Source organism: Colobus angolensis, unplaced genomic scaffold, assembly GCF_000951035.1.
Source record: "Colobus angolensis palliatus isolate OR3802 unplaced genomic scaffold, Cang.pa_1.0 Scaffold285, whole genome shotgun sequence".
In the NCBI taxonomy this organism is placed as follows: Eukaryota; Metazoa; Chordata; class Mammalia; order Primates; family Cercopithecidae; genus Colobus; species Colobus angolensis.
The window spans coordinates 764,742-784,940 of record NW_012116099.1 but is presented as its reverse complement, the minus strand read 5'-3'; the positions used below and the strand labels follow the sequence as shown (position 1 = coordinate 784,940).

The window sequence follows — 20,199 nt, the reverse complement described above, 5'->3', positions numbered from 1 at the left end:
GATTCTTTGGTTTTTTTAGTAAAATAATTAGACATTTATGGGTGAAGGCAGCATCTCAATGGATGTTTTTCTGATTGTAATGTCTTTTAGCCTTGTATTTATGAGGCTATAATATGTAATATGAAACTGAAGGCTGTGAACCATTTTTTAAAACAATAACTATCATCCAAGCATGAATATTGCCTTTGGTACTACTAAGGACACAAGACTATAACTACAGAAGAATGTGGGTGAAATAATTAAAAACAACAGCAACAGCAAATCTCTTGGTTATTTTGTAAAAACAAAATGATATTCCCTAAGGTTTAAAGGATATCCGACAAAGTTCCATTGTGCAACCAAAATGTTTGTTTCTGGGTAGATAATACAGTATAGATACTGTAATATTGCAGTTTTTCAGCCATTTTTGATACATGCCTTGTTGCTTTCCACAGTCCTGATTCCCAAAATAGCTAAGAATCATAGAATTTTAGAGCTGGATGGGACTGACTGAGGTCTGATTTACTGGAGGGAACCATTGGAGGTTGAAGCATTTCTTGTGATGACTTTCCTCATGTTCTTTATAAAGAGGGTGTCAACCCATTGAACAGTTTAGAGAGAAAGGGAAATGCTGAGCTCCTTTCAATTTACATTAAAGCTCTATGTTCTTGGTTAAGATCTATGGAGCCCTGCTCAGGTGAGAAAATTGAGCCCCAGAGAAGAGAATTCACTCTATGTTGACCATTCTGATATGTCGTCTGGGGCTCTTTCCATAGTACAGTGTAATCGTGATGGAAGGGACTTTCTGCCTGTGACCTACTTATAAAATCCCCCATCATAAGATAAAATATGGACTTATTTGTAGCTGCCTTTTTTTTCAATCAACTTTATGTTTGTGGAATTCATTGAACTTTTCCAAATGGTTCTTTCTCCTTGCTATGTAGCATTGCAATGTAGGAATATACCCCCATTTATTTATGCATTTTACTACTGATGAGCCTATGGATAATTTCTAGTTTGTGATTCTTAAACAGGAGGCAACAAAAGCCAGTTACACATAGAAAAGTAGAAATATAAAGCAATATCTTTAAACACTCTTGTTATTCAAAAAGTTCATCTCTTCTCCTACTGAGGGAATATATTTTAAAACTGACTCTCTCAATGGTAATGTAAGGTTCCTTATCTTTACTCGAGAGCTCAGAAAAAGCCTACTGGATATGGTCTCGAAAGTGTAGTCCTGTCTTACATTTCCAAAGGGAAGGGTAATTTTTGCTGAGTTTACATATTTCATAAATCTGACATTATTGAAAGTAGGAGCAATAAGCCCCTTTCCATTTTAAAAGAGACTGAAATCCCACTGTTCTACCAACTTACCCAAATTAAACAGTAGTATTAAGTTGGAGAGGGAAATGAATTTTGGCATTTTTCAAAGATTTGAATTTCAAAGGTTTATTATTATGCATAACAGAGGGAGGGAAATGACAATGCTATTTAATAAACTTCGCTAGAAACTTCACATTAAATACCTCTTGGACACTGCTTCAAGCACAGAAATTAGGAGTTATTATTCTAGCAATATTTCCTTCCTCGAGATTATTTTACCAGACCAACAAGCTGCCAGTCACATGGTGGGATTGCTTCGTAGGAATGTAAAACTTCTAGACTAAAATCAAGGTTGGGTAAAAACAAAATATTGCCCCAAAGCACTTCAGATTTTACCATTGCAATGGTTTTGCCTTCATTGATTTATACATTTAAAGGAACAAAACTTAATCTGCTGTAATATATTACAATAGAATCCATCTTGTAAACTATGTGATAATTTTATTAACAACTCTGTTGACAATCTTCCTTAAAAATGTTACTGCTGAAAATTCACGTAATGGCTAATAACCACCATTGTTGCCATTTTATATTTGCATTTCATTCTTTGGCTTACTAAATATAATGTAATAAACATATATTAAGAGCCAAGGGAGTTTGACATGAATCCTGTATCTGCCACTAGCTAGCTGAGTGACCTTAGGCAAGTGATTTCATTCTGATACTTAGATTTTTTTCTCTTTGATGTGAGGCTAATGCCTCACTATGCTGACAGCATAGTGTCATTATCAGAAAAGAAAATGACAAGTGTATTAGGGTAATGCCCATTGTTATAACAACTAAACCCCAAAACTTCATTAGTTTAGTCCAGTAGAATTTAATTTCTTTCTTGCATGAAGCCCCGTGCAGGTGCTCCTGGTCAGCAGTGGATCTCCTCCATACAACAGTTGAGGGATTCAGGCTCCTTCTACCTTGAAGTTTTACCACCACCCGTGCACTTCATTCTTCTCTGCATCCAGCCAACATAAAATCCCTAATCTGGAAGTGAATTACTGCACTTCTGTGCACATGCTATTGGCCAGGATGCGTCACATGGCAATACTTGGATGCAAAGGGAGCTGGGCACCTAATTTCTAGGGTGAGTTCTATATTACAGAAAGGGGAGTGTGTGAAATCCATATACATTGTGAAGCTTTTGTTGCTGTTGTTGCTGGTGATATTTCAGGTAGTCTTCTTGTTAGAGCCATCATCCTACAGCAGCATTCCCATAATCATATTAAACATGGTGAATATCATCATGTTATCTTAGAAAAAATGACCAGGAAGTGATCACAGGTGGAAATGCAATTGCTATTAATTCCCAGTGCATGGTGTATAGCACTGACAATATTTTGCTGATTTTCCCATCACATAGGCACCAAGTTATGCTAAATTATAAATTAGATATATTAAAATTCCAATGCCAAAATTATTCAAGAATCATAGTAAAAGACATCTACAATAAACCTAAGTTTTTACTGCAGCATATAGTTATCAGAAGGGCCTTCTCTCTTCCAGGACCAGCTATTGTCCAGAGAAGAGCCCAGAGGGGCTGAAGAAAGTCCCCAGGAGACCATGCTAAGGAGACATATCCTAAATGATCATTTTACTGTGCTATCTTTTGTGGCTGTAGGAGCCATAGGCTTTTGGCCCCTAAAGATTCACTGAAAAATCACCGACTGACATGAGGAAGATTGATTAATAGGAGAAAAGACATACAAATTTATTTAATGCCTTTAGTAGAGGCATTAAATAAATGCCTTTAGAATGAAGACTCCTCTTCCAACAGGTTACAGAAACTTATATTTTACCTTGAGGTTAAAGAAAGAATGGGAGCTTGTATCCTGGTAAGACCAGTTATGAGAGGTGGGAGAAGAATTCTATTGAGGGGCATAAATGATAGAATGGGGAATAAATATCAATTTGTAAATAGCCCTCTCTGGAATTTAAATAATCATTGGAGACAATTCATTATGCCCATAAAAAGGTCTGCTCAGGTGTGGTCACATCTTGCTCAACTTTTCTGCAACAGATAATGAGATAATAGGGAAAGGAAGAAAAAACAATTGTTCACCTTGGTGGGTCTGGATCTTAGGCAGATAAAGGAACTTCATCTTCTTTGGGAGAGACTTTGGGTGGTGGAGGGAGGCCAGAGAATCCTTGAGGCTTCTTCAGTTCAGCATGTCAAAATGCCGTATTTTGGGTTGTTAGTCTCTGAGCCCCAACATTGTCTAGGAAAATGAATATACCTGGAAAACATACAATCACTTAATTACATCAAAACTCAAATCTTTGTTTTAGATTAAGTAATTAAACAATCAAATCAATTTTCATTCCACTCAGAGAAAAAAATCTGAAGCCCTGCAGTGGCAGCTGATGCCCTCAATCACTGCTTCTCAGACTTGAGTGCACATCAGAATCATCTGGAAAACTTCACTGAAATGGGTGGCTGAGTCTCCCTACCCCACCCCCCAGAGCTGCTGAGTCAGTAGGTTTGTGGTGGAACTCCAAAATTTGCATTTTTAAACAAGTTCCCCAGTGATGCCGATGTTGCTGATCTGGGACCACACTTGAAGAACTACTGCCCTATGTGGCCTGACTTCCTTTCTATCTCGGTCTCATGTCCCTCTGTTTGGCTCTTTGCTCACCCTTCCTCAGGTTCACAAGCCTCTTTGCTATTCCTTGAACCCACCAGGCATATCCACCTGTCCAGGCCTTTGCACTTGCTGTTGACCCTTACTAGAACTCTTTGGCCAGATACTCTAATGAATTGCATCCTTTCTACCTTCAAATATTTGCTCAACTATCACCTTCTTAGGGATATCCTCTCATCCCTAGCCACACAATATAAAAATTCTATTCCCCTGCCACAGCATTCGCTATTCCCTTTTTTGCTTTTATTTTTTTTTCTCCTGGGCCTTATCATCTTCTAATATACTACGTAATTTGCGTATTTACTTGTTCATTGTTTTCTCTCCTATCATGAGAGCCGCTTAAGGGTGGTAAGGATCTTTGTCTGCTTCCCTATTGCGTCTTCAGTACCATGGACAGTACCTGGCTTCAGCAGGTGCACAGTAAAATATTTGTCAAAGAAACGGTGGAGAGAGGCCTAAGGGAAGAAAGAATGGAGAGAAAATTAAAATAATCTTAATCTACCACAGATTTTTGCTTGGAATGTGAATCACTTCTCACTTGCACACAGCCCGTTTACCGTGTAATCCACGTGCAGTGCCTCTGTTTTGCTGTATAATTCTGGAAGTCTTTAGTGCCCTGGTTGCCTTTATCCCCCTCATGCCAGCATTATCCTCAGGTTCTTCTGGGGTTTGAGAGCCTCAGGTGGCAGGCTGTAAGTGAGGATCTGAAAATATTTTGCAATAGAAGTGGGCGACTTCAGATTTGGAAGGGAGTGACAGTCAGAGGCTAGTTATTGTTGTTTTTGCTGCTTTTATTGGGACTCTCAGTTCTTCTGACTTAGGCTGCACAAACCAAGCCCATTGTTGCCCTTCCCCTTTGGCTTACCTGCTCTCATGGAGAAGCAAATATGAAGAGAAGAGCCAGAAGGTGAGACTTATACACTGTAGCAGGGATTTCTATGCATGGAAAATTCAGTTTAAAGCTGACATGTCAACAGGACTACCATTTCTATTTGCTCAGAATGTTGAATTGTTTGGGGACAAGACAATATCCAATGATAGATTCTAGTGGTTTAAAGAAAGAAACAAACAAAAAAAAGCCCAAGAACTGTGATTTTTTAATCTAAAATTGTACTACAACTTTTTAGTATTTAACTGCTAAGAAGAGTCCATTCTTTACTCATAACAGCAAATTCCCTTCTTATTTGGCCCAGTCTTTTTCAACGGGAAAGTTTCTTACACCCAATACTCTATTGTTTAAAATTCATACAATCAATGGCATTAAAAGTGGCCAACTTGGGCAGGCGCGGTGGCTCACGCCTGTAATCCCAGCACTTTGGGAGGCCAAGGCGGGTGGATCACGAGGTCAGGAGATCGAGACCATCCTGACTAACAGAAAAAACCCCATCTCTAATAAAAATACAAAAAAAAAAAATAGGTAGGCTTGGTGGCGAGTGTCTGTAGTCCCGGCTACACGGGAGGCTGAGGCAGGAGAATGGCTTGAACCTGGGAGGCGGAGCTTGCAGTGAGTGGAGATCGCGCCACTGCACTCCAGCCTGGGTGACAGAGTGAGACTCAGTCTCAAAAAAAAAAAAAAAGTGGCCAGCTTGACAACTTATTTCTCCTACAACTTTAAGAAAACATACAGCTCTAAGGTTTTCAAACAAGTGGTAGCAGTAACTTATTTTTGGAAATAAGTCAAACACCATTGCAGTTGCCCATATGAAGCCCATCTTCTCACCAGGAGGTGGTGCTAGCATATGATCCTCAGATGGAAAAGAGCAGAATTAGGCAACTGTTTGTGTGACCCATTTGACCAATCTAAATAAAGCAAAATTAAGGTTACATAAGTTTATTTGGCTCGATGTGAAATTCCTATGCATCAGTTTGTATCTTCTTGAAGACTGAAGGAAAGAAAGCAGACTCCAATGTTGTTAAACTTGACAGTGTTTCCAATTATGATATATGGAAGGTCTCATTTTGATTGCCAGCTGTGTGTACACTTGCACACACACCCACAATACCATTTTCAATCACCTGAGAAGATTGATAATTAGATGAGAACGACACCTGCCACGTGTCTCATAGTTACTGTTGCAGACTTCTAAAGCCTTTATACCCAATTATTTGGGGGACTTTTGCCTGTTGCTGGGACATGTAGCTCCTTGAAATTGCCTTTTTACGAGAGGGCAGAAGATATCAGTGTGGTATCTTGAGTGGTGAGTTCCAGAAATTACAGCATTCCTCTGCCAACTACCAGAATTAGAGTTTATTCTTAGTGTATGCTGGAGCTGGCTCACAGGAGCTTGTGAGAGCCAATTGTGCTCATCTTTAAAAATATTTTTTTCAATTAAAAAAATGTTCAGCAATGTCACAATGGTAGCTTGAAATTAGCTGTGTGAAAGTACTTGCACCGTAAAAGTTGACAGACATTACAATCAGGGTTTGTTTCCCCCTTTTCCAGAGCCAGTTTTTAACCACTTAGCAGCATGCCACTGTTACTTACTGTGGTCGTTTGCAAACATAGTCCTAATTTTCTATGTCTCACAGTAGCCAATCATTGGCAATGTGACATCGAAGCTCCTCCTTTTGAAAAGCAGGCTAATTTCCCCACCCATTGAATCTGGGCTGGTCTTATAGCTTGCATTGGTTATAGAAGCTAGTGGAACCAATCTTACATGCCTTTTCCTAGCCTAGGTCTCAAGAGGTATTACATCTGTGCCCTCTCAGAACCCTGATACCACCACAAGAACAAACCCATGCTACCCTGCTGAAAGATAAGAGTTCATGTGGCCCTCCTAGACCAGTTTCCAGACAACCCATAGCTGACCACAGAACACATGAATGAGCACAGGCAAGACCATAAGAACCACCCTACTGGACCCAGCACAAACTATCAGCCCACAATATTTGGGACCAAATAAATGGTTATCATTTTAACTCACTAAGTGTTGGGATGGTGTGATATGCAGCAAAAACTAACTGATCAACTAATCTACTCATAATTCCCAGTAAGTTTTAAATAAACAAATAACAGTGGTATTTCCAGGATTAAATTATGGGCCAGTATCTGTTTGGGGAAACCATACTTCACTAAAAGACTTACTGTGAAAATACTTTATCAAGTTTTCCTATTCATTACCTTCAGAAAGTAGATGGGCATGTTTGGATATTAGTGTCATTGATGTAAAATATTTTTAAAAACTGGAGGATCTGGGACTATCTATACAATGTTTACAAACAGTGGACCACTTCATTCCCTTCTTAAATAAGTATTGCTTCAGCCACAGGAGCTGGTTTTGTTTCTTGAACAAGGTAAATCCTTTTCTCTCTTGAGTACTTTATCCTTGGTTACTTTTGCCTGGAATGCTCTGTCTCAAGTTCACAAGACCTGCCCCTTCTTATCCATAAAGGCTGAACTCAAAGCATTCTCAACCCAATATCTATATCACAAGTAGGCATGCAGCTGCTCGCCTACAAGTTACATTTTCATAATGCTGTCCAGTAGAAATATAATATAAGGTACATCTTCAATTTTAGATACTCCAGTAGTCATATTTTGAAATATAAAAGAGGTAAAACTAATTTTAATTAATCTGTTTCATTTTATCCAAAATGTTTACCACTTTAATATATAACCAATATAAAAATATTAGTAATACAAGTGATCAAAAAATAACCTGTACAATATTATTCATACCAGCTTTATTTGTAATAGCCAAAAACTAGAAACAACCAAACTATCCCTCAGTGAGTGGTTTAACAAAATATGGTACATACATGCCATGAAATACTACTCACCAATAAAAAAGAATGGACTATTGATACATGCAACAACATGGATGGAGTGTAAGGCCCTTGGGCTGAGAGGGAAACAGGACCATCCCAAATGGTCCTATAGTCTATTATTTCATTCACATAACAGTCTCAATATTATGCATTTGTGGAGATAGAAAACAGATTACAGGTTGCCAGGGCTTAGCGATGGTGGGGGTAGTGAGGGAACATGTGACTTTAAAAGGATAGCACATCTTTGTGGAGATAGAACAGTTCTATACACTGATTGTGCTGGTAGTTACAGGAATCACTACATGTGATCAAATGGAATAGACATATATACATACATTATACCAATACCAAAGACCTGGTTTTGATATGGTACCCTAACTATGCAGGATGTAACTATGGGGGGGTACAATTAAAGTAAAATGTACATTTATATGTGTACTTTTTAAAACATTACAAATTCACAGAAAGTTGTGAAGATAGTATGGAGAGATTTGTGGGCCCTTTATCTCTGTAACATTTTATTTCTTTCCTTTACAATAATAATAGCTAACAATTATGGAATGCTCATTCCATGCCAGGCAGTGTTTCATGTGCTTAACAAGTGTTAACTCATTAAATATTCACAACAACATTTTGTCATAGATATTAACTAGTTGCACTTTATTAAAAAGCTGAGGCATAAAAAGATTAAGTAATTTGCCCCAGTAAGTAGAAGAGCAAAGGTTTGAACCCAGAAGACTGACTCTAGACTTCACTGTGCTTGTTTTTTCTTCTCCCTTCCACTCTATAAGGTCTTGATCACCACTGCCTTGCCTATAGTGCTTGGTATACAGCAAGTAGTTAATTAATATTTTTGGAGGAGTGATAAAAACATACGAGGAAAAAATCAAAAAGGACTGGGTCCTCTCTCTCCCACTCTGTCCCTGAAAAGCTGTGCGTTTATCTGGGTTCCTTAGAAGCATTTGGGACGCATTCCTGTCATATGCTGTTGATCTCACCCTGTGTGCTGCCTGCTTGTTAGAAGCCAGTCTGCTTGAACCATGAATTGTCTCTATCAAGGGAAATATTTTGTCTCAGTGACTATTCATTCAACAAACATTATTGCTCGTCTGCTATGTGCCGGGCACAGATAAGATCAAGATGACCTTAAGGAGCTTATTACTTGCTAAGGAAGACCAACTTTGATTTCCAACAATGTTGGTAGGAAAAGGAAAGTATCTAGGCTTTCTGAAAGGCAACTTGCTAGCATTTTAAAAAGTTTTAAACATGCTTGCTTTTATGGGATGAATGCCGTTCACCTCCCCAGTTCATATATTGAAATCTTAACCTCCAATGCCTTCAAATGTGACTGAATTTGGGAGGTAGGGACTTTAAAGAGACGATTAAATTAAAATGAGGTCATTAGTTTGGCCCCTAATCTAATATGGCCTATGTCCTTATAAGAAAAGGAAACTTGGACACAGTCATATATAGGGGGAAGACATCATCTACAAGCCAAGGAGAGAAATCTCAGTCTCAGAAGAAACCAACCCTCCCGACACCTTGATCTTGGACTTCCAGCCTCCATAAGTGAGAACAAAATTTATCTTGCTTAAGCCACCCAATCTGTGTTACTTTGTTTTGGCAGCCCTAGGAAACCAATACATATGCCTTCCCTCCATTATTTCCACATCTGGCAATCTATGCCACAGACCTGCTCATATTTATGCAGAATGATACACCTAGCAGAGTTCTAACAGCAATGGTGTTTTTAAGAGCCCCAAAACTTAAATGTTAATCAATAAAAGAATCAATAGATGAATTATAGTACAGTGCATTTTATAAAATGCTATGGAGACTTTAAAAAGCAAGTGTAGTATGTGTGCTGATATGGAAAGATAGCCAAGGTTTGCTTTTTTATTTTTTTAACATAACACCCAAAATAGACTAAATGACTCAAAAAAAAGCGAGTCCCACACAGTGTACTTAGAGTGGTCATATATTTATGTATAAAAAGTCAGGATGTGTGCAGGGATAACACAAACAAATTGGAAATGGTCTGAATTTGAAACTTTGCAATAGGAACAAAGTAGTTCCCTTTTAGCTTTTACTTTGTGTGCTTCTTTTTGTTTGAACCATCCACAACTGTGAGCTTGGATAAGGGGTTTGGATTTGTGTGTAATGACAATGAGAAGTCATAGAAAAAGTTTAGGAGAGCGAGCATAATACAAGACGTACATTTTAGAAACATTGGTCTCCCTACAGGGTGGAGAACTGCTTGGACAGGTAAGTCTAGTGGAAGGGAAACTGAGCTAGACAACTTTGTAGCAGCCTAAGAGAGAAATGATGGTGGCGTGGACAGGGTAGACAGAATGTGTTCATGCACATCTGTAATTTGAAATAATCTTTTCTCTAGCACAATAGACAAGAAACTGTGGGAGCACTTAAGAAGAAAGGTATTCTGAGGTCTAAAGTGACCTCCCTAAGGAAGTTTCATTTGATCTGAGACCAGAAAAGAGACTTTGGGTGAGGGCCAAGATGAGACGGTAGAGACAGGCAGGGGAGGGCCAAGTTGTGGGGGATGGGGGACTTTAAGGTAATGGGGGTGACTAAGGATGGTAAGGCTTAATGAAAGGGAGAAGGAATTTATGCAGTTAGAGAGGTACCAAGGGGTGGTCCCGAAGAGCCTTGTAAGCTCTGATAAGGAGTTTGGTTTTGTTTTTAAGGTCAGTGAGAAGTCATAGAAATGGTTTAAGAGAGAGACAGCATGATACAGACTTATATTTTTCAAAAGATTGGTCTGCCTACAGGGTGGAAAACTGCTTGGCAGGGGCAAGTTTAGTTGAAGGGAAACTGAGCTAGATAATTTTATAGTAGACTAGGAGAGAAATGATGCTGACATGGACAGAGCAGTGACAGTGGGTGTGGTAGACAGAATAGTGCCCTCCTTGCAAAATATCAGCGTCCTAATCCCTGAAATATGTAAGGGGAATTAAGGTTGCAGGTAGAATTGCTGTTGCTAATAAGATGACTTTAAAATAGGGAGATTATCCAGGTTGGTCCGATATAATACAAGAGTCCTTAAAAGTAGAAGAGAAAGACAAAACAAGCGAGTCAGAGGAAAATGGGAAAGATGAGCCAGGCACGGTGGCTCATGCCTGTAATCCCAGCACTTTGGGAGGCTGAGACAGGCAGATCACCTGAGGTCAGGAGTTGGAGACCAGCCTGGCCAACATGGCAAAACCCCATCTCTACTGAAAATATAAAAATTAGCCAGGCATTGTGGTGCATGCCTGTAATCCCAGCCACTCGGGAGGCTGAGGTCAGAGAATCACTTGAACCCAGGAAGCGGAGGTTGCAGTGAGCCAAGATTAGCAAGATCACACTATAGCACTCCAGCCTGGGGGGAGAAGGTGGGAGCAGCATGTGACCCTGAGAAAGAAAGAAAGGAAGGGAAGGGGAGAGAAGGGAAGGGAAAGAAAGGAAAGAAAACAAGGAAAAGAAAAGAGAAGGAAAAGAAAGTGGGAAAGATGGAATAACAGTCAGAGAGAGATGCAGTATCAGCCAAGGAATACAAGTGACTTCTAGAAGCTGGAAGAGACAAGGAAATGTATTCTCCTCTAGAGACTCCAGAAAGGGACATACCCCTGCCAATGCCTTGATTTTTACCCATTGAGACTCATGTTATACTTCTGACCTCCAGAACTGTAAGAAAATAAATTGCATTATCTAAGCTGCTAAGTTTGTGGAAATTTGTTACATCAACTTTAGGAAACTAATACAGTGGGAATTCAGAGAGAGGTATAGATGTAGTGAACATCTGGGGAGAAGATGCACTTTAATGCAATGTGGTGCTATCTATATAAGGATTAAGATATGTATGAAAGAAAGAGGTAGAGCAAGTAGGAGATCATGGGTTAAGTTTTGGAGATGCTGAGTGTCAAAAATAAGAATAATCCAAGAGGAACTTTGGAAGAATAGACACAGAGCTTAAGAGAGAGGTTTGGGCTCTGTCTCCATATTTGGGCTCATTGGCATAAAGCAGAAGTAAACTTATAGTAAAGAATAAAACCATGGTGAAGTAGTGGCTTTTGATTGTTATATTTAACACATTTCCATGCAGTGTTTCTGAGTACTTACTACGTTGATGGTACTCTAAAACCCATGATTTTCTTCTTGCTATTATCTCAATATTACGTTGTCATTCTGACAATGTGAAAATAATTCAAATTTAAATGTGCCTTTTGCCAGTACTGGATATTGGATAGCAGAAAGTTGAGAAGGATGAGTTGAAGCCACAGTGAGCAGTTGAAGCCAGGATGAGGGGTTGAGTTAGAGCAGAAAGATATGATGTTGAGGGTCTAGAAAGTGTGCAGTTCAGATGGATGTATATGCTAAATCCAACTGTGGGCACAGATTTCAGAATCAGGGCAGAATCAGAAGGCTTAGATAAGAAGAAACCAGCAGACAGGTAAGATTCAAGCATCATGATCAGAGGAAAGGGTCTAAGACATTCACAGAAGTAGAGAAGGACAAATAAGAAACAAAGATTTAGGTATGAAGTCAGGGTTTACATCCCAGTGGTAGAAATTAGAAGCCAGAATCAGATCCACAAAAGAAGAAAAGGGGCTACAGCTGTTTCTACACCTATTGAGAAGGAAGTGTGTTTGGATTATGATACAGGTCAAAAAAACAGGCCCAGGTCACAAAGCAACTGGATAAAGAGCATCTGTACAATAGAAATGGGGACCAGGTACAAGGATAATCATTTTATTGACCCAACAGGCTTTAATACAGTTTCTTCTGGAGTGGGAAGCACCCAGTGGAACATAGTGACTCCGATGGGTCCTGTTAGGAGACACTGCAATAGATGAATCCAAGGAGAGGAAACTATATCATTTATAACAGCTTTGACACATAATGATGTGTTTTTTTTTAGAAAACAACTTTATTTATAGATTAGATGATGAACCCATCCCAAGATTTTATATTTTCCTATGGATCCCAAATATGTAATCCAAGTTGTATTTTCCCTAAAATCAGCATAGCTAAAAGCCTGGAGAATCTTTTCTTCTTGATTCTGAGGCTATAATGAATGTATACCTGGGCAATGACATCTCAGAAAGGGGATGGTGTGGTTGGTGCCATCCCCTCTGTAATGTGATTTCTGAAACAGCCACATTTCTCCCATAAGTGACTGGTCAGTCATTAAATCTAAATTATATGAACACAGATATGTATTTCTAAAGTACTTAAATTTCCATTATTACATGTACCAAGTTCTGAAAAATAGATCTGAGACTAAGAAAAGAAAAATCTCTCTTCATGAGGGAGTCAATAAGAAAAGACTCACTCTTAAGAGGTACGTTAAAGTCACCATTTTAAAATTCTGTGGTCTTATTCTTTCTCCTATGTCTCTAGCTGGCTGAATGACTGGAAACCTTAATAGTTCAGTAATTACATTGACTCTTCACTTTATTAGACCAACACCGTTTGACATATTTCTTTCTTAATCCCAAATGTTATATTACAACTTGAGATTTTTGAGGGGGGATATGAACAAAAGGATTTTTTAATAGGTGAACTCCTGCTCTGCCTGCCCCACCACACACTGTGCCTGCCCCAACCCATCTTCAGTATGGCTCCTGCCTGCCAACTACTTCCTCCCATACAGTCAAAGCTCCTGGGGCATATCCATGTCATTATCTTTTATTACTATTATTATTACATCGAAATATACAAAACAAAAAATTTACCATTTTAACCAATTTTTATTGTACTGTTCAGTGGCATTAAATACATTCATACTTTTGTGTGACCATCACCACCATCCATGTCATTAAACTTAAAATGTTACCATGGATGGGACACAGGACTGAGCCATGAGTCATTGTTTTGAAAAGGTTGAAGAATGCTGGAACCTTCTCAATTTGTAATAGGGGTCAGGTAGCTACTCCTCTACCTCTTCGTGTCCACCTGATGTGACGAGAGATGGCACTTCAGCCACTGATTGGACCTGGCTTGTAGTAGAGTTCCTACTCCATTCCCTAAAATCCTGATTTGGATTGCACTTGCTAGGGGCCAGACACAGATCTAAGCCACTTTTCATGTCTTAGTTCACTGAATGTTCACAGCAACACACTGAGGGGGAGAATATTGTTATTCCCATTTATCATAGGAGGATACTGAGGCAAAAGGAGGCAAAGCAGGTTGTCCAAGAATGCAGAACTGATAAATGTAGCAGGACTCAGATTCAGATCCAGGAAGTCTGCGTCCCTGCTTTCAACCACAATCCTAAATTAATGAGAAAATGGGCTGCCTGAGGAGGCAATAGGATTGTTTGATAAAATTCTTTTGTCATTACCCTTTTAGATAACTTCATAAAGAAAGTAATTTCACAGAATGCCCATCTTGCTTTTTTGAACACTTCAAGCTTTATGCCCAAGAGAAAAATAAGGCAACAAAAATACTTTTAAAATAGTTATAAAGGAATACATGCAAAAAGCAGGGGTCTCCACATGGCCAGTGGAGACTTTGGCCCCTTTTAATGGGTGGTGGCTTCTTGTGGATATTCCCTAGTCCCTAGGCATTGCTGGTGAATCCTGGGAAGTGGGGACCACAAGCCCCACAAGTATGCTACGTGCCAGTCAGAGTCCTGATGGGAAGCAGAAGGTGAACTCCAGAAGGGTCTACCTGGCACATGTAAGCAAGGTTCTGAGAACCTAAAAAAATGTAGGAATACCCACAAACTAAAAACTGTACGAAGATATCGTATCTAGCCCTACAGGGACTGAAAACTGGTGGGAAAACTGGAGGGAAAAGGGAATGCCAACAGAAGCTTGTACATATTGGGGAATTTTGGCAAGAAAACCAGAGAAATACGTTTGGCAAGAAAACCAGGGAATTTTGCAAAGAAAGCCAGGGGAATAAATCCCCATCCTCTTTCTCCACCTACAAATTGCCTCTAATTGGTCAAATCCCCCTAGAAGCCAAAGACAAGGAATTTCTAGTGATGCAGTCATAGAAATCAACTTAAAGGCACAGAGAAGAGCAGAGACTGAACCCAGGGCTGGGGAGAGAGTTGCAGTGTATCAACTCAGAAGAACCAGCAAAGTCCCCACTGCAACCAGATAATATGAGCAGTATTAACCACTCCCTTGTCTATCACAGAAGCAACATTCAGATCATCCAGTCCCTTGTAGGGCTTTCTTCTATTATCTTCTCATTGAGTTATCCAAACAATTACAGGAGCCAAGCGTATCTGGAGTTAACTCCATGTAGAATGGAGGACTCCCCATGTGAGAGAGGCTGCCAGGGCCACAGAGCATGCTGCACCATGGGGACTGGACTAGTATTCAAGTCAGCAGAGCATGGACCAGTTCGTCCTCACAATGTGGACTGCCGGGTTTGGAATTACATTTCGGTTCCTTCCTATTGAGTGAACTTGGGCACATTTTTTAAAATTCCCATAGGCCTCAGTTTCCTTATCTGTATAGCAGAAATACTAATAGTCCTTACAATATAAATTGCTGTAAACAGAATATGTGAATTTGTACATATAGAGCAGTATCTGACACACAATTCATCCTAGATGATTATTATTTAAGTAGCATCTTCTGGTCCCTAATGAGGTGCTGTGCCATCACCCCAACCTGCATGACTTGAATAGTACCAGGTGCTGCTGCATTAGCCTGCTATTTCTTCTTTGACTCCCTGCTCCCTATGCCTGTTCATAGAGACCTGAATTGGGAGATGCCTGCATGTTGGAACTTTTAGACTAGGCATACGCTTAAGGCAGGGCAACCCACTAAGTTAGGGACAAAGCTGGACTGTCCCCAAGAACAGGTTGAGGGCTGAGATAACCATGAAGATGTCAGAGCAGAAATGGGGTATGGGAGTCTGGGGATCTGGATTTCCTTCAGTCTCTTCTATGACTTAAGACTTACCTTTCATAGAAGAACATAGGGTGACTGAAACCATCCATCAAAGCAGTGTTTGCTGTGAGTTTTGCAATAAACTTTGAGAAACAAGGATTCTAGGATCTGTTTACTATCCTCTCCTAGGAACTAAACTAATATTAGCATAATAAAGACCTTGAAATGTCCCACAGGGGGACTTTATGTAATTCATTGTTTCCCAAACTTAGTTAGCTAAGGAACCAACTTGGTTAATGCTGAATCAAACTGCCAGGTGAATGTTCACATAATGATACAAATAATAAAGTGTTTAATAATGAAACAGGCCGGGAGCAGTGGCTCACGCCCGTAATTCCAGCACTTTGGGAGGCCGAGGCGGGCGGATCACGAGGTCAGGAGATTGAGACCATCCTGGCTAACACAGTGAAACCCCATCTCTACTAAAAACACACACACACACAAAATTAGCCAGGCGTGGTGGCGGGTGCCTGTAGTCCCAGCTACTCGGAGGCTGAGGCAGGAGAATGGCGTAAACCCGGGAGGCGGAACTTGCAGTGAGCCAAGATCGCACCACTGCACTCCAGCCTGGGTGACAGAGCCAGACTCCGTCTCAAAAAATAATAATAATAATGAAACAAAGAGATGAAGAAATATTTCACATTAATTCTTGAATTGCCTACTTTTCAACCTGTGGCTAACTTTCTGTGCTGAAAGATACCTACCCAGCTGTTAGGAAGTAGGTCTGCTGGATACGGAGGAGTGGAAGGAGGTATGCTGTGCCCTTGGTTTACATGGGTGCTGAGCAGCAGGGATCTTTTCTTCTATGGAAGAGGCTGCTCAGCTTCACCTGCTCAGTGACACAGTTTGTAGTTTCTCAGAAAGCGCATTTCTGGAGAGACGTGACAGGACCCAAGAAACCTCACCATCCATACCAACTGGATTCCCTAAGAAGGGTAGGATGGTGTAACTGGCAGAGAAAGTAAATACAGGGCAGCCATACATTGCTCTCACAAGTGATTAAAAGCTTGTGTTTTGAGATTCTAAATCTGCAGTTTTACAAGTTTCTAACCTGGGCTCTGAGCATCTGTTTCCTCTTCTATGAAAGGGCGATGATAATAACACCTCCTCTGCAGAAAAGAGTTAGTCTAGCAGGCTTGAGGATGCATATCCTAGAAAAAAGCCTATTTGCAAGGTTGGCCCTTGGTTGGCATCTGGGAACTTGGATTTTAGGAAGTTCCTCACCATTCGCTGATAAAGAATGGCTTATTGTGCCTAAACTGTTTATGCAAAAAAAAAAAAGGTTTATGTTGAACCCCTGTTTTCCTCCTGGAATTTAAATATGGACTAAGCAAGGGTGCCTCTGTGACCAGTACCAGATAAAATCCTCAGGCCCTTCATCTCTGATGGGCTTCCCCGGTATATGGCATTTTACATGTATTGTTACAATCAGTCCTGGGGGAATTAACAACAATCCATGTGAGTTCTCTAGGAGAAGACCTCTGAAAGCCCGCACCTGGTATCCTCTGGACTTGGTCCCATGCCCCTTTTCCCACTGCTAATTTTGTTTTGTATCCTTTCTCTGTGATAAATCATAGCCATGAGTATGACTGTATGCAGAGTCCTGTGAGTTCTCCTGGTGAATCATCAAGCCTGGAGGTGGTCTTGGGGACCCGTGAGAGAGGGCTGCCATGAATGTGGGATAAGGCGCATTGAACTTTTAGTGCCCTAGTAGGTAGACTGAGCATGAGCACACCACAGAGAAGAAATCATCTGCCAAGCAGATCTTCACTTTCCTACTAGGCGTCCCTCTGTCCCATGGTGCTAAAAGGCACTAGCACCCTGTCTCTGTCTTTTACCTGAGTGTGGGCCTCCTCCTTGGTAACAGTAGTAGACACTGCTGATAGAATGTCACGATCCATCTTGGAGATTTTGTCTCTGCATCTGCGAACTTCCCAGGAATAATTGCTTCAGGATTTAGAGCTGTTTTGTGTTTTCCTTTTAAGTTGTTCCTTTGTAACTCTTTAACTCAAATTTACTGGAGAGATAGAACTGTTTGTTTGACCATTAAAATTATAGTTGTGTGGTGTCACAGGATGTAGTGCATGTAGATTAATTCAGCTGTGAATTTCCTCTTCACAACTCTCTTATTTAAACACAGAAACAGTATTAGTTCATTGATATTTTCTTTTGAATACTCTCGTTGAGTGGCATAGCAACCACTGGGAAATTCACAATGAGAAAGGGAATAACAAGACATTTCTATTCTGCCTCTAAAAATATTTGGCCTAGCATTTTCAGTGCTTGTTCAGGTACGAGTACAGGCCAAATAACTCTTCTTAAATGATTTTTCTGAAATAATTTCTGTCTTGCTTTTTTTTTAAAATGGTCATAGCTAAAGTTTCTTAAACTGTCAAGCAGACTCAGCCAACAAATGGCCAAATTATATTTTCAAATGTATTTTATGCTCACTAAATAATTCTGAGAGATGGTGTATAGAGCTAATTATATGTGTAATTTCCTGCCACTGTAAACGTTCCAGGTCTTCAACCAGATAGTAATATCACAATCAAAACTCCTTTGAGTTAGCACTCAATTGTGTAGCAGCTAATATAGTTACCCAGATTGGATGTTGTTACATGAAACTTTGAAGCAGCTAAAATAGAAACCTAAAAATGGCAAGCATCTGAAGATGCAAGGTAGAGGATGATAATCAGGGTTTTTATTATGTTGGCTTTTTCTGTATAGCAGTCTACTCCAAAGCATAATGGTTTAAAGCAAAAAAACATTTATTTGTGTCTTGATTCTGTACTTCTAAGTCCAGTTCAACTGGGTAATTCTGCTGGTTTTGACTAGGCTCTCTCATGTGGATAGCTGCTGGTCAACTGGGCAGCTCTGCTTCTCAGGGTCGACTAGTTGCTGGCTGGGGAGACAGGTACGTGGTATACATAGCCCCTCATCTTCCAGCAGGATAGGCTGGCTTTGTTTTCATGCTGACTGCCGTTTCCAAGGACAGCAAGAGGGTGAGCAAGCACCAGTGTGCAGGCACAGTGCGTATTGGTGTCATATTTTCTCTTGTCTCATTGGTCACATCAAATTTTATATCCAAGTTCAGAGTCAGTGTGGGAGAGGCCTCCTTGAAGGCATGGATACCAGGAAGAATGAAACATTGTGGGCCATTTCTGCAGCAGTCTGTGACAGCAGGATTCCTTTACTTCTTTACACTTTGGTTTGGGTGTGCCCGAGTGTTTAAGGTCAGCTCACTTGTATTTGTTGACCTACTTGTAGTAAAGTACTTATAGAATTGTTTTAAATTATAATTATATTTTCCAGGAAAGATAATATATCAAGGTAGTTGAAGTCCTTATAATCTTTCATCCATTTTCATTACAGCCCTTCCAAATTAGTCTGAAGTAACAAGCCGAATGAATGTGATGGGTTGTGATGGAGTCCAGGGAGTGAAGGCTATGAATGATCTGAGCATTGCTGAGAGAATATTTATGTAGGTAGAGGATGGAAAAAGAACTTGAGAAAACTGGAAGGCATGGGAAGACCCTGCTTACTATGCAGCGACACGTGTTCAAAAGAAATAAGTTTTAACAGAGAATGAAGGGAGGTAGAGAAGGAACAATGGGGAGAGTGAGAGAACACGGAGCTCCAACCCCTTGTGCTATTTACTGAATAAATGTGCTGTTCAGGGTGATTTTAGTCCATCAACAAATATTTTGTGAGCCCTACTATAGGTCAGGCAAACAGTAATGAAAAAGCAGGAAGCATCCTTTCCCTCATGGATCCTACATTCTAGTAGTTAAAACAGACACTGAGCACACCATTACATGTAATTAATTACTCACAAGTGGATAAATGCTGTGAAGAATATATACATAGAAGTGTAGGAATATGGGCGCTGTGGCTCGCGCCTGTAATTCTAGCACTTTGGGAGGCCGAGGAGGGCAGATCACGAGGTCAAGAGATTGAGACCATCCTGGCTAACACAGTGAAACCCCGTCTCTACTAAAAATACAAAAAAAAAATTAGGCGGGCGTGGTGGCGGGCATCTGTAGTCCCAGCTACTCCGGAGGCTGAGGCAGGAGAATGGCGTGAACCCGGAAGGGGGAGCTTGCAGTGAGCTGAGATTGTGCCACTGCACTCCAGCCTGGGCAACAGAGCGAGACTCTGTCTCAAAAACAAAAAGAAGTGTAGGAATATATGACCCACTATTCCAGTCCAAGGACTGAGATAATCTTCCTTAACAAATCAGCATGTAGGCCAAAACATCATCTTTTACAATGCCCATGGCAGTGTTGTAAGGATTCCCAAAATGATGATTGTTCTATTCACAGATGAGTAGCTGCTGAAAGGAAAATGCAATTACCTGGGATCACAGTGAATAGATGACCTACCTGGGATGCAAACCCGGGTTACCTTATGTGTTTTCAACATCGTAAAGCATACTTTGCCTATTTTACATATTTTCTAGAGGTGTTCTAGTCACTGGCTATGTTTCACCTGGGTAAACGATGTTGTTTCAAACAGGTAAAGTA

At 40.2% G+C, this 20,199-nt stretch overlaps 1 protein-coding gene across 3 annotated transcripts in view; it reads left to right on the top strand.

Annotated features, from left to right (window-relative positions):
* PAK7 (p21 protein (Cdc42/Rac)-activated kinase 7) overlaps positions 1-20,199 on the top strand; it is a 319,541-nt gene that overhangs the window by 191,509 nt on the left and 107,833 nt on the right. The gene's annotated exons all lie outside the window — the stretch shown is intronic.